The sequence below is a fragment of the Heterodontus francisci genome, unplaced genomic scaffold (genome assembly GCF_036365525.1).
Source record: "Heterodontus francisci isolate sHetFra1 unplaced genomic scaffold, sHetFra1.hap1 HAP1_SCAFFOLD_140, whole genome shotgun sequence".
In the NCBI taxonomy this organism is placed as follows: Eukaryota; Metazoa; Chordata; class Chondrichthyes; order Heterodontiformes; family Heterodontidae; genus Heterodontus; species Heterodontus francisci.
This window is the reverse complement of record NW_027141745.1, coordinates 3,355,001-3,370,199: the sequence shown is the minus strand read 5'-3', so window position 1 is coordinate 3,370,199 and position 15,199 is coordinate 3,355,001.

Here is a 15,199-nt window from a genome sequence, read left to right as displayed (position 1 = left end):
CTGTAAAAAAAAAATATATATATATATACACACACTCACCACATTCCAGACCCTGAGAATAAAATATATATGTAAAGATACACACACACCACATTCCAGACCCGGAGAAAAAAATATATATATATGCACACACTCACCACATTCCAGCCCCTGAGAAAAAAAAATATATATATACACACACACCACATTCCAGACCCTGAGAAAAAAAAAGTATACATATATATATGCACACACTCACCACATTCCAGACCCTGAGAAAAAAAAATATATATACATATACACACACACCACATTCCAGACCCTGAGAAAAAAAAATATATATATACACACACACTCACCACATTCCAGACACTGAGAAAAAAAATATATATATATATATATACACACTCACCACATTCCAGACCCTGAGAAAAAAAAATATATATACACACACACTCACCACATTCCAGACCCTGAGAATAAAATATATATATACATATACACACACACCACATTCCAGACCCTGAGAAAAAAAAATATATATATACACACACACTCACCACATTCCAGACACTGAGAAAAAAAAAATATATATATATATACACACTCACCACATTCCAGACCCTGAGAAAAAAAAATATATATACACACACACTCACCACATTCCAGACCCTGAGAATAAAATATATATATATATACACATTCACCACATTCCAATCACTAAGAAAAAAAAATATATATAAAACCACACACACTCACCACATTCCAGACCCTGAGAAAAAAAATATATATATATATGCACACACACTCACCACATACCAGACCCTGAGAAAAAAAAAATATATATATACACACACTCACCACATTCCAGACCCTGAGAAAAAAAAATATATATATATACACACACACTCACCACATTCAAGACCCTGAGAAAAAAAAAATATATATATATATACACACACTCACCACATTCCAGACCCTGAGAAAAAAAAAATATATATACACACACACTCACAACATTCCAGACCCTGAGAAAAAATAAAATATATATATATATACACACACTCACCACATTCCAGACCCAGAGAAAAAAAAAATATATATATATACACACACTCACCACATTCCAGACCCTGAGATTAAAATATATATGTAAAGATACACACACACCACATTCCAGACCCGGAGAAAAAAATATATATATATATGCACACACTCACCACATTCCAGCCCCTGAGAAAAAAATATATATATATACACACACACACCACATTCCAGACCCTGAGAAAAAAAAAGTATACATATATATATGCACACACTCACCACATTCCAGACTCTGAGAAAAAAAATATATATATACATATACACACACACCACATTCCAGACACTGAGAAAAAAATATATATATATACACACACACTCACCACATTCCAGACACTGAGAAAAAAAATATATATATATACACACTCACCACATTCCAGACCCTGAGAAAAAAATATATATATACACACACACTCACCACATTCCAGACCCTGAGAAAAAAAAAAATATATATATACACACTCACCACATTCCAGACACTGGGGAAAAAAAATATATATATACACACTCACCACATTCCAGACCCTGCGAAAAAAAAAAATATATATATACACACACACTCACCACATTCCAGACCCTGAAAAAAAATATATATATAAAACCACACACTCTCACCACATTCCAGACGCTGAGAAAAAAAAAATATATATACACACACACTCACCACATACCAGACCCTGAGAAAAAAATATATATATACACACACTCACCACATTCCAGACCCTGAAAAAAAAATATATATATATACACACACACTCACCACATTCCAGACCCTGAGAAAAAAAAAAATATATATATATACACACACTCACCACATTCCAGACACTGAGAAAAAAAAATATATATACACACACACTCACAACATTCCAGACCCTGAGAAAAAAAAAATATATATATATACACACACTCACCACATTCCAGACCCAGAGAAAAAAAAAATATATATATATACACACTCACCACGTTCCAGACCATGAGAAAAATATATATATATAAACACACACACTCACCACATTCCAGACCCTGAGAAATAAAACATATATATATACATATACACACACTCACCACATTCCAGACCCTGAGAAAAATATATATATATACACACAGACTCACAACATTCCAGACCCTGAGAAAAAAAAAAAATATATATATATACACACTCACCACATTCCAGACCCAGAGAAAAAAAAATATATATATATATACACCCTCACCACATTCCAGACCATGAGAAAAAAATATATATATATACACACACACTCACCACATTCCAGACAATGAGAAAAAAAATATATATATATACACACACTCACCACATTCCAGACACTGTAATAAAAAATATATATATATATACACACACTCACCACATTCCAGACCCTGAGAATAAAATATATATGTAAAGAAACACACACACCACATTCCAGACCCGGAGAAAAAAATATATATATATGCACACACGCACCACATTCCTGCCCCTGAGAAAAAAAAAGTATACATATATATATGCACACACTCACCACATTCCAGACCCTGAGAAAAAAATATATAAATACATATACACACACACCACATTCCAGACCCTGAGAAAAAAAAATATATATATACACACACACTCACCACATTCCAGACACTGAGAAAAAAAATTATATATATACACACTCACCACATTCCAGAACCTGAGAATAAAATATATATATATATACACATTCACCACATTCCAATCCCTGAGAAAAAAAAATATATATAAAACCACACACACTCACCACATTCCAGACCCTGAGAAAAAAAAAATATATATATATGCACACACACTCACCACATACCAGACCCTGAGAAAAAAAAATATATATATACACACACTCACCACATTCCAGACCCTGAGAAAAAAAAAATATATATACACACACACTCACCACATTCAAGACCCTGAGAAAAAAAAAATATATATATATATACACACACTCACCACATTCCAGACCCTGAGAAAAAAAAATATATATACACACACACTCACAACATTCCAGACCCTGAGAAAAAATAAAATATATATATATACACACACTCACCACATTCCAGACCCAGAGAAAAAAAAAATATATATATACACACACTCACCACATTCCAGACCCTGAGATTAAAATATATATGTAAAGATACACACACACCACATTCCAGACCCGGAGAAAAAAAAATATATATATGCACACACTCACCACATTCCAGCCCCTGAGAAAAAAATATATATATATACACACACACCACATTCCAGACCCTGAGAAAAAAAAAGTATACATATATATATGCACACACTCACCACATTCCAGACTCTGAGAAAAAAAATATATATATACATAGACACACACACCACATTCCAGACACTGAGAAAAAAAAAATATATATACACACACACTCACCACATTCCAGACACTGAGAAAAAAATATATATATATACACACTCACCACATTCCAGACCCTGAGAAAAAAAAATATATATACACACACACTCACCACATTCCAGACCCTGAGAATAAAATATATATATATATACACATTCACCACATTCCAATCCCTGAGAAAAAAAAATATATATATATACACACTCACCACATTCCAGACACTGGGGAAAAAAATATATATATATACACACTCACCACATTCCAGACCCTGAGAAAAAAAAAATATATATATATACACACACACTCACCACATTCCAGACCCTGAGAAAAAATATATATATAAAACCACACACTCTCACCACATTCCAGACGCTGAGAAAAAAATATATATATATACACACACACTCACCACATACCAGACCCTGAGAAAAAAAAATATATATATACACACACTCACCACATTCCAGACCCTGAAAAAAATATATATATATACACACACACTCACCACATTCCAGACCCTGAGAAAAAAAAAATATATATATATACACACACTCACCACATTCCAGACACTGAGAGAAAAAAAATATATATACACACACACTCACAACATTCCAGACGCTGAGAAAAAAAAAATATATATATATATACACACACTCACCACATTCCAGACCCAGAGAAAAAAAAAAATATATATATATACACACTCACCACGTTCCAGACCATGAGAAAAATATATATATATAAACACACACTCACCACATTCCAGACCCTGAGAAATAAAACATATATATATACATATACACACACTCACCACATTCCAGACCCTGAGAAAAAAATATATATATACACACACACTCACAACATTCCAGACCCTGAGAAAAAAATATATATATATACACACACACTCACCACATTCCAGACAATGAGAAAAAAAATATATATATATACACACACTCACCACATTCCAGACACTGAGAAAAATATATATATATATATATACACACACTCACCACATTCCAGACCCTGAGAATAAAATATATATGTAAAGATACACACACACCACATTCCAGACCCGGAGAAAAAAATATATATATATGCACACACTCACCACATTCCAGCCCCTGAGTAAAAAATATATATATATACACACACACCACATTCCAGACCCTGAGAATAAAAAAGTATACATATATATATGCACACACTCACCACATTCCAGACCCTGAGAAAAAAATATATATATACATATACACACACACCACATTCCAGACCCTGAGAAAAAAAAATATATATATACACACACACTCACCACATTCCAGACACTGAGAAAAAAAAAATATATATATACACACTCACCACATTCCAGACCCTGAGAAAAAAAAATATATATACACACACACTCACCACATTCCAGACCCTGAGAATAAAGTATACATATATATATACACATTCACCACATTCCAATCCCTGAGAAAAAAAAATATATATAAAACCACACACACTCACCACATTCCAGACCCTGAGAAAAAAAAATATATATATATGCACACACACTCACCACATACCAGACCCTGAGAAAAAAAAAATATATATATACACACACTCACCACATTCCAGACCCTGAGAAAAAAAAATATATATATACACACACACTCACCACATTCAAGACCCTGAGAAAAAAAAAAATATATATATATACACACACTCACCACATTCCAGACCCTGAGAAAAAAAAAATATATATACACACACACTCACAACATTCCAGACCCTGAGAAAAAATAAAATATATATATATACACACACTCACCACATTCCAGACCCAGAGAAAAAAAAAATATATATATATACACACACTCACCACATTCCAGACCCTGAGAATAAAATATATATGTAAAGGTACACACACACCACATTCCAGACCCGGAGAAAAAAAAAATATATATATGCACACACTCACCACATTCCAGCCCCTGAGAAAAAAATATATATATATACACACACACCACATTCCAGACACTGAGAAAAAAAAGTATACATATATATATGCACACACTCACCACATTCCAGACTCTGAGAAAAAAAATATATATATACATATACACACACACCACATTCCAGACACTGAGAAAAAAAATATATATATATACACACACAGTCACCACATTCCAGACACTGAGAAAAATATATATATATATACACACTCACCACATTCCAGACCCTGAGAAAAAAAAAATATATACACACACACTCACCACATTCCAGACCCTGAGAATAAAATATATATATATATACACATTCACCACATTCCAATCCCTGAGAAAAAAAAAATATATATATACACACTCACCACATTCCAGACCCTGAGAAAAAAAAAAATATATATATATACACACACACTCACCACATTCCAGACGCTGAGAAAAAAAAAATATATATATACACACACACTCACCACATACCAGACCCTGAGAAAAAAAAATATATATATACACACACTCAACACATTCCAGACCCTGAAAAAAAAAAATATATATATACACACACACTCACCACATTCCAGACCCTGAGAAAAAAAAATACATATATATACACACACTCACCACATTCCAGACCCTGAGAAAAAAAAAAATATATATACACACACACTCACAACATTCCAGACCCTGAGAAAAAAAAAAAAATATATATATATATATACACACACTCACCACATTCCAGACCCAGAGAAAAAAAAAATATATATATATATACACACTCACCACGTTCCAGACCATGAGAAAAAAAAATATATATAAACACAGACACTCACCACATTCCAGACCCTGAGAAATAAAACATATATATATACATATACACACACACACCACATTCCAGTCCCGGAGAAAAATATATATATATATATGCACACACTCACCACATTCCAGCCCCTGAGAAAAAAATATATATATATACACACACACCACATTCCAGACACTGAGAAAAAAAAAGTATACATATATATATGCACACACTCACCACATTCCAGACCCTGAGAATAAAATATATATATACACACACACTCACCACATTCCAGACACCGAGAAAAAAAAAAATATATATACACACTCACCACATTCCAGACCCTGAGAAAAAAAAATATATATACACACACACTCACCACATTCCAGACCCTGAGAATAAAATATACATATATATATACACATTCACCACATTCCAATCCCTGAGAAAAAAAATATATATAAAACCACACACACTCACCACATTCCAGACCCTGAGAAAAAAAATATATATATATATGCACACACACTCACCACATACCAGACCCTGAGAAAAAAAAAATATATATATACACACACTCACCACATTTCAGACCCTGAGAAAAAAAAATATATATATACACACACACTCACCACATTCCAGACCCTGAGAAAAAAAAATATATATATACACACACACTCACCACATTCAAGACCCTGAGAAAAAAACAAATATATATATATACACACACTCACCACATTCCAGACCCTGAGAAAAAAAAAATATATATACACACACACTCACAACATTCCAGACCCTGAGAAAAAATAAAATATATATATATACACACACTCACCACATTCCAGACCCAGAGAAAAAAAAAATATATATATATACACACACTCACCACATTCCAGACCCTGAGAATAAAATATATATGTAAAGGTACACACACACCACATTCCAGACCCGGAGAAAAAAAAAATATATATATGCACACACTCACCACATTCCAGCCCCTGAGAAAAAAATATATATATATACACACACACCACATTCCAGACACTGAGAAAAAAAAGTATACATATATATATGCACACACTCACCACATTCCAGACTCTGAGAAAAAAAATATATATATACATATACACACACACCACATTCCAGACACTCAGAAAAAAAATATATATATATACACACACAGTCACCACATTCCAGACACTGAGAAAAATATATATATATATACACACTCACCACATTCCAGACCCTGAGAAAAAAAAAATATATACACACACACTCACCACATTCCAGACCCTGAGAATAAAATATATATATATATACACATTCACCACATTCCAATCCCTGAGAAAAAAAAAAAATATATATACACACTCACCACATTCCAGACACTGGGGAAAAAAAATATATATATACACACTCACCACATTCCAGACCCTGAGGAAAAAAAAAAAATATATATATACACACACACTCACCACATTCCAGACCCTGAGAAAAAAAATATATATAAAACCACACACACTCACCACATTCCAGACGCTGAGAAAAAAAAAATATATATATACACACACACTCACCACATACCAGACCCTGAGAAAAAAAAATATATATATACACACACTCAACACATTCCAGACCCTGAAAAAAAAAATATATATATACACACACACTCACCACATTCCAGACCCTGAGAAAAAAAAATACATATATATACACACACTCACCACATTCCAGACCCTGAGAAAAAAAAAATATATATACACACACACTCACAACATTCCAGACCCTGAGAAAAAAAAAAAATATATATATATACACACACTCACCACATTCCAGACCCAGAGAAAAAAAAAATATATATATATATACACACTCACCACGTTCCAGACCATGAGAAAAAAAAATATATATAAACACAGACACTCACCACATTCCAGACCCTGAGAAATAAAACATATATATATACATATACACACACACACCACATTCCAGACCCGGAGAAAAATATATATATATATATGCACACACTCACCACATTAAAGCCCCTGAGAAAAAAATATATATATATACACACACACCACATTCCAGACACTGAGAAAAAAAAAGTATACATATATATATGCACACACTCACCACATTCCAGACCCTGAGAATAAAATATATATATACACACACACTCACCACATTCCAGACACTGAGAAAAAAAATATATATATATACACACTCACCACATTCCAGACCCTGAGAAAAAAAAATATATATACACACACACTCACCACATTCCAGACCCTGAGAATAAAATATACATATATATATACACATTCACCACATTCCAATCCCTGAGAAAAAAAAATATATATAAAACCACACACACTCACCACATTCCAGACCCTGAGAAAAAAAAAATATATATATATGCACACACACTCACCACATACCAGACCCTGAGAAAAAAAAAATATATATACACACACTCACCACATTTCAGACCCTGAGAAAAAAAAATATATATATACACACACACTCACCACATTCAAGACCCTGAGAAAAAAAAATATATATATATACACACACTCACCACATTCCAGACCCTGAGAAAAAAAAAATATATATACACACACACTCACAACATTCCAGACCCTGAGAAAAAATAAAATATATATATATACACACACTCACCACATTCCAGACCCAGAGAAAAAAAAAAATATATATATATACACACACTCACCACATTCCAGACCCTGAGAATAAAATATATATGTAAAGGTACACACACACCACATTCCAGACCCGGAGAAAAAAAAAATATATATATGCACACACTCACCACATTCCAGCCCCTGAGAAAAAAAAAATATATATATACACACACACCACATTCCAGACCCTGAGAAAAAAAAGTATACATATATATATGCACACACTCACCACATTCCAGACTCTGAGAAAAAAAATATATATATACATATACACACACACCACATTCCAGACACTGAGAAAAAAAAAATATATATATACACACACAGTCACCACATTCCAGACACTGAGAAAAATATATATATATATACACACTCACCACATTCCAGACCCTGAGAAAAAAAAAATATATACACACACACTCACCACATTCCAGACCCTGAGAATAAAATATATATATATATACACATTCACCACATTCCAATCCCTGAGAAAAAAAAAATATATATATACACACTCACCACATTCCAGACACTGGGGAAAAAAAATATATATATACACACTCACCACATTCCAGACCCTGAGAAAAAAAAAATATATATATACACACACACTCACCACATTCCAGACCCTGAGAAAAAAAATATATATAAAACCACACACACTCACCACATTCCAGACGCTGAGAAAAAAAAAATATATATATACACACACACTCACCACATACCAGACCCTGAGAAAAAAAAATATATATATACACACACTCAACACATTCCAGACCCTGAAAAAAAAAATATATATATACACACACACTCACCACATTCCAGACCCTGAGAAAAAAAAAATATATATATACACACACTCACCACATTCCAGACCCTGAGAAAAAAAAAATATATATACACACACACTCACAACATTCCAGACCCTGAGAAAAAAAAAAATATATATATATATACACACACTCACCACATTCCAGACCCAGAGAAAAAAAATATATATATATATATACACACTCACCACGTTCCAGACCATGAGAAAAAAATATATATATAAACAGACACACTCACCACATTCCAGACCCTGAGAAATAAAACATATATATATACATATACACACACACACCACATTCCAGACCCGGAGAAAAATATATATATATATATGCACACACTCACCACATTCCAGCCCCTGAGAAAAATATATATATATATACACACACACCACATTCCAGACACTGAGAAAAAAAAAGTATACATATATATATGCACACACTCACCACATTCCAGACCCTGAGAAAAAAATATATATATACATATACACACACACCACATTCCAGACCCTGAGAAAAAAAAAATATATATATACACACACAGTCACCACATTCCAGACACTGAGAAAAAAAAAATATATATACACACTCACCACATTCCAGACCCTGAGAAAAAAAAATATATATACACACACACTCACCACATTCCAGACCCTGAGAATAAAATATATATATATATACACATTCACCACATTCCAATCCCTGAGAAAAAAAAATATATATAAAACCACACACACTCACCACATTCCAGACCCTGAGAAAAAATATATATATATATATATGCACACACACTCACCACATACCAGACCCTGAGAAAAAATATATATATATATACACACACTCACCACATTCCAGACCCTTAGAAAAAAATATATATATATACACACACACTCACCACATTCAAGACCCTGAGAAAAAAATATATATATATATATACACACACTCACCACATTCCAGACCCTGAGAAAAAAAAAATATATATACACACACACTCACAACATTCCAGACCCTGAGAAAAAATAAAATATATATATATACACACACTCACCACATTCCAGACCCAGAGAAAAAAATATATATATATATATACACACACTCACCACATTCCAGACCCTGAGAATAAAATATATATGTAAAGATACACACACACCACATTCCAGACCCGGAGAAAAAAAAAATATATATATGCACACACTCACCACATTCTAGCCCCTGAGAAAAAAATATATATATATACACACACACCACATTCCAGACCCTGAGAAAAAAAAAGTATACATATATATATGCACACACTCACCACATTCCAGACTCTGAGAAAAAAATATATATATACATATACACACACACCACATTCCAGACCATGAGAAAAAAATATATATATATACACACACACTCACCACATTCCAGACCCTAGAAATAAAACATATATATATACATACACACACACACCACATTCCAGACCCTGAGAGAAAAATATATATATATATATGTACACACACAATACATTCCAGACCCTGAGAAAAAAAATTATATATATATATACACACTCACCACATTCCAGACCCTGAGAATAAAATATACATATATATATACACATTCACCACATTCCAATCCCTGAGAAAAAAAAATATATATAAAACCACACACACTCACCACATTCCAGAACCTGAGAAAAAAAATATATATATATATGCACACACACTCACCACATACCAGACCCTGAGAAAAAAAATATATATATATACACACACACACCACATTCCAGACCCTGAGAAAAAAAAAAATATATATACACACACACTCACCACATTCAAGACCCTGAGAAAAAAAAAATATATATATATACACACACTCACCACATTCCAGACCCTGAGAAAAAAAAAATATATATACACACACACTCACAACATTCCAGACCCTGAGAAAAAATAAAATATATATATATACACACACTCACCACATTCCAGACCCAGAGAAAAAAAAAATATATATATACACACACTCACCACATTCCAGACCCTGAGAATAAAATATATATGTAAAGGTACACACACACCACATTCCAGTCCCGGAGAAAAAAAAAATATATATATGCACACACTCACCACATTCCAGCCCCTGAGAAAAAAATATATATATATACACACACACCACATTACAGACACTGAGAAAAAAAAAGTATACATATATATATGCACACACTCACCACATTCCAGACTCTGAGAAAAAAAATATATATATACATATACACACACACCACATTCCAGACACTGAGAAAAAAAAATATATATATACACACACAGTCACCACATTCCAGACACTGAGAAAAATATATATATATATACACACTCACCACATTCCAGACCCTGAGAAAAAAAAATATATACACACACACTCACCACATTCCAGACCCTGAGAATAAAATATATATATATATACACATTCACCACATTCCAATCCCTGAGAAAAAAAAAATATATATATACACACTCACCACATTCCAGACACTGGGGAAAAAAAATATATATATACACACTCACCACATTCCAGACTCTGAGAAAAAAAAAAAATATATATATATACACACACACTCACCACATTCCAGACCCTGAGAAAAAAAATATATATAAAACCACACACACTCACCACATTCCAGACGCTGAGAAAAAAAATATATATATATACACACACACTCACCACATACCAGACCCTGAGAAAAAAAAATATATATATACACACACTCAACACATTCCAGACCCTGAAAAAAAAAATATATATATACACACACACTCACCACATTCCAGACCCTGAGAAAAAAAAAATATATATATACACACACTCACCACATTCCAGACCCTGAGAAAAAAAAAATATATATACACACACACTCACAACATTCCAGACCCTGAGAAAAAAAAAAAATATATATATATATATATACACACACTCACCACATTCCAGACCCAGAGAAAAAAAAAATATATATACATATACACACTCACCACGTTCCAGACCATGAGAAAAAAATATATATATAAACACACACACTCACCACATTCCAGACCCTGAGAAATAAAACATATATATATACATATACACACACACACCACATTCCAGACCCGGAGAAAAAAATATATATATATATGCACACACTCACCACATTCCAGCCCCTGAGAAAAAAATATATATATATACACACACACCACATTCCAGACACTGAGAAAAAAAAAGTATACATATATATATGCACACACTCACCACATTCCAGACCCTGAGAAAAATATATATATATACATATACACACACACCACATTCCAGACCCTGAGAAAAAAAAAATATATATATACACACACACTCACCACATTCCAGACACTGAGAAAAAAAAATATATATATATACACACTCACCACATTCCAGACCCTGAGAAAAAAAAATATATATACACACACACTCACCACATTCCAGACCCTGAGAATAAAATATATATATATATACACATTCACCACATTCCAATCCCTGAGAAAAAAAAAATATATAAAACCACACACACTCACCACATTCCAGACCCTGAGAAAAAAAAAATATATATATATGCACACACACTCACCACATACCAGACCCTGAGAAAAAAAAAAAATATATATACACACACTCACCACATTCCAGACCCTGAGAAAAAAAATATATATATACACACACACTCACCACATTCAAGACCCTGAGAAAAAAAAAATATATATATATAGACACACACTCACCACATTCCAGACCCTGAGAAAAAAAAAATATATATACACACACACTCACAACATTCCAGACCCTGAGAAAAAATAAAATATATATATATACACACACTCACCACATTCCAGACCCAGAGAATAAAAAAATATATATATATACACACACTCACCACATTCCAGACCCTGAGAATAAAATATATATGTAAACATACACACACACCACATTCCAGACCCGGAGAAAAAAAAATATATATATATGCACACACTCACCACATTCTAGCCCCTGAGAAAAAAATAAATATATATACACACACACCACATTCCAGACCCTGAGAAAAAAAAAGTATACATATATATATGCACACACTCACCACATTCCAGACTCTGAGAAAAAAAAATATATATACATATACACACACACCACATTCCAGACCATGAGAAAAAAATATATATATATACACACACACTCACCACATTCCAGACCCTAGAAATAAAACATATATATATACATATACACACACACCACATTCCAGACCCTGAGAGAAAAATATATATATATATATGTACACACACAATACATTCCAGACCCTGAGAAAAAAAATTATATATATATATACACACTCACCACATTCCAGACACTGAGAAAAAAAAATATATATATATACACACTCACCACACTCCAGACACTGAGAAAAAAAAATATATATATACACACACTCACCACATTCCAGACCCTGAGAAAACAAAAAATATATATATATACACACACACTCACCACATTCCAGACCCTGAGAATAAAATATATATATATATACACATTCACCACATTCCAATCCCTGAGAAAAAAAAATATATATATACACACTCACCACATTCCAGACACTGGGGAAAAAAAAATATATATATACACACTCACCACATTCCAGACCCTGAGAAAAAAAAAATATATATATACACACACACTCACCACATTCCAGACCCTGAGAAAAAATATATATATAAAACCACACACACTCACCACATTCCAGACGCTGAGAAAAAAAAAATATATATATACACACACACTCACCACATACCAGACCCTGAGAAAAAAATATATATATATACACACACTCACCACATTCCAGACCCTGAAAAAAAAATATATATATACACACACACTCACCACATTCCAGACCCTGAGAAAAAAAAAATATATATATACACACACTCACCACATTCCAGACCCTGAGAAAAAAAAAATATATATACACACACACTGACAACATTCCAGACCCTGAGAAAAAAAAAAAATATATATATATACACACACTCACCACATTCCAGACCCAGAGAAAAAAAAATATATATATATATACACACTCACCACGTTCCAGACCAAGAGAATAAAATATATATATAAACACACACACTCACCACATTCCAGACCCTGAGAAATAAAACATATATATATACATATACACACACTCACCACATTCCAGACCCTGAGAGAAAAAAATATATATATATATGTACACACACACCACATTCCAGACCCTGACCAAAAAAAATTATATATATATATACACACTCACCACATTCCAGACCCAGAGAAAAAAAATATATATATACACACACTCACCACATTCCAGACCCTGAGAAAACAAAAAAAAAATATATATATACACACG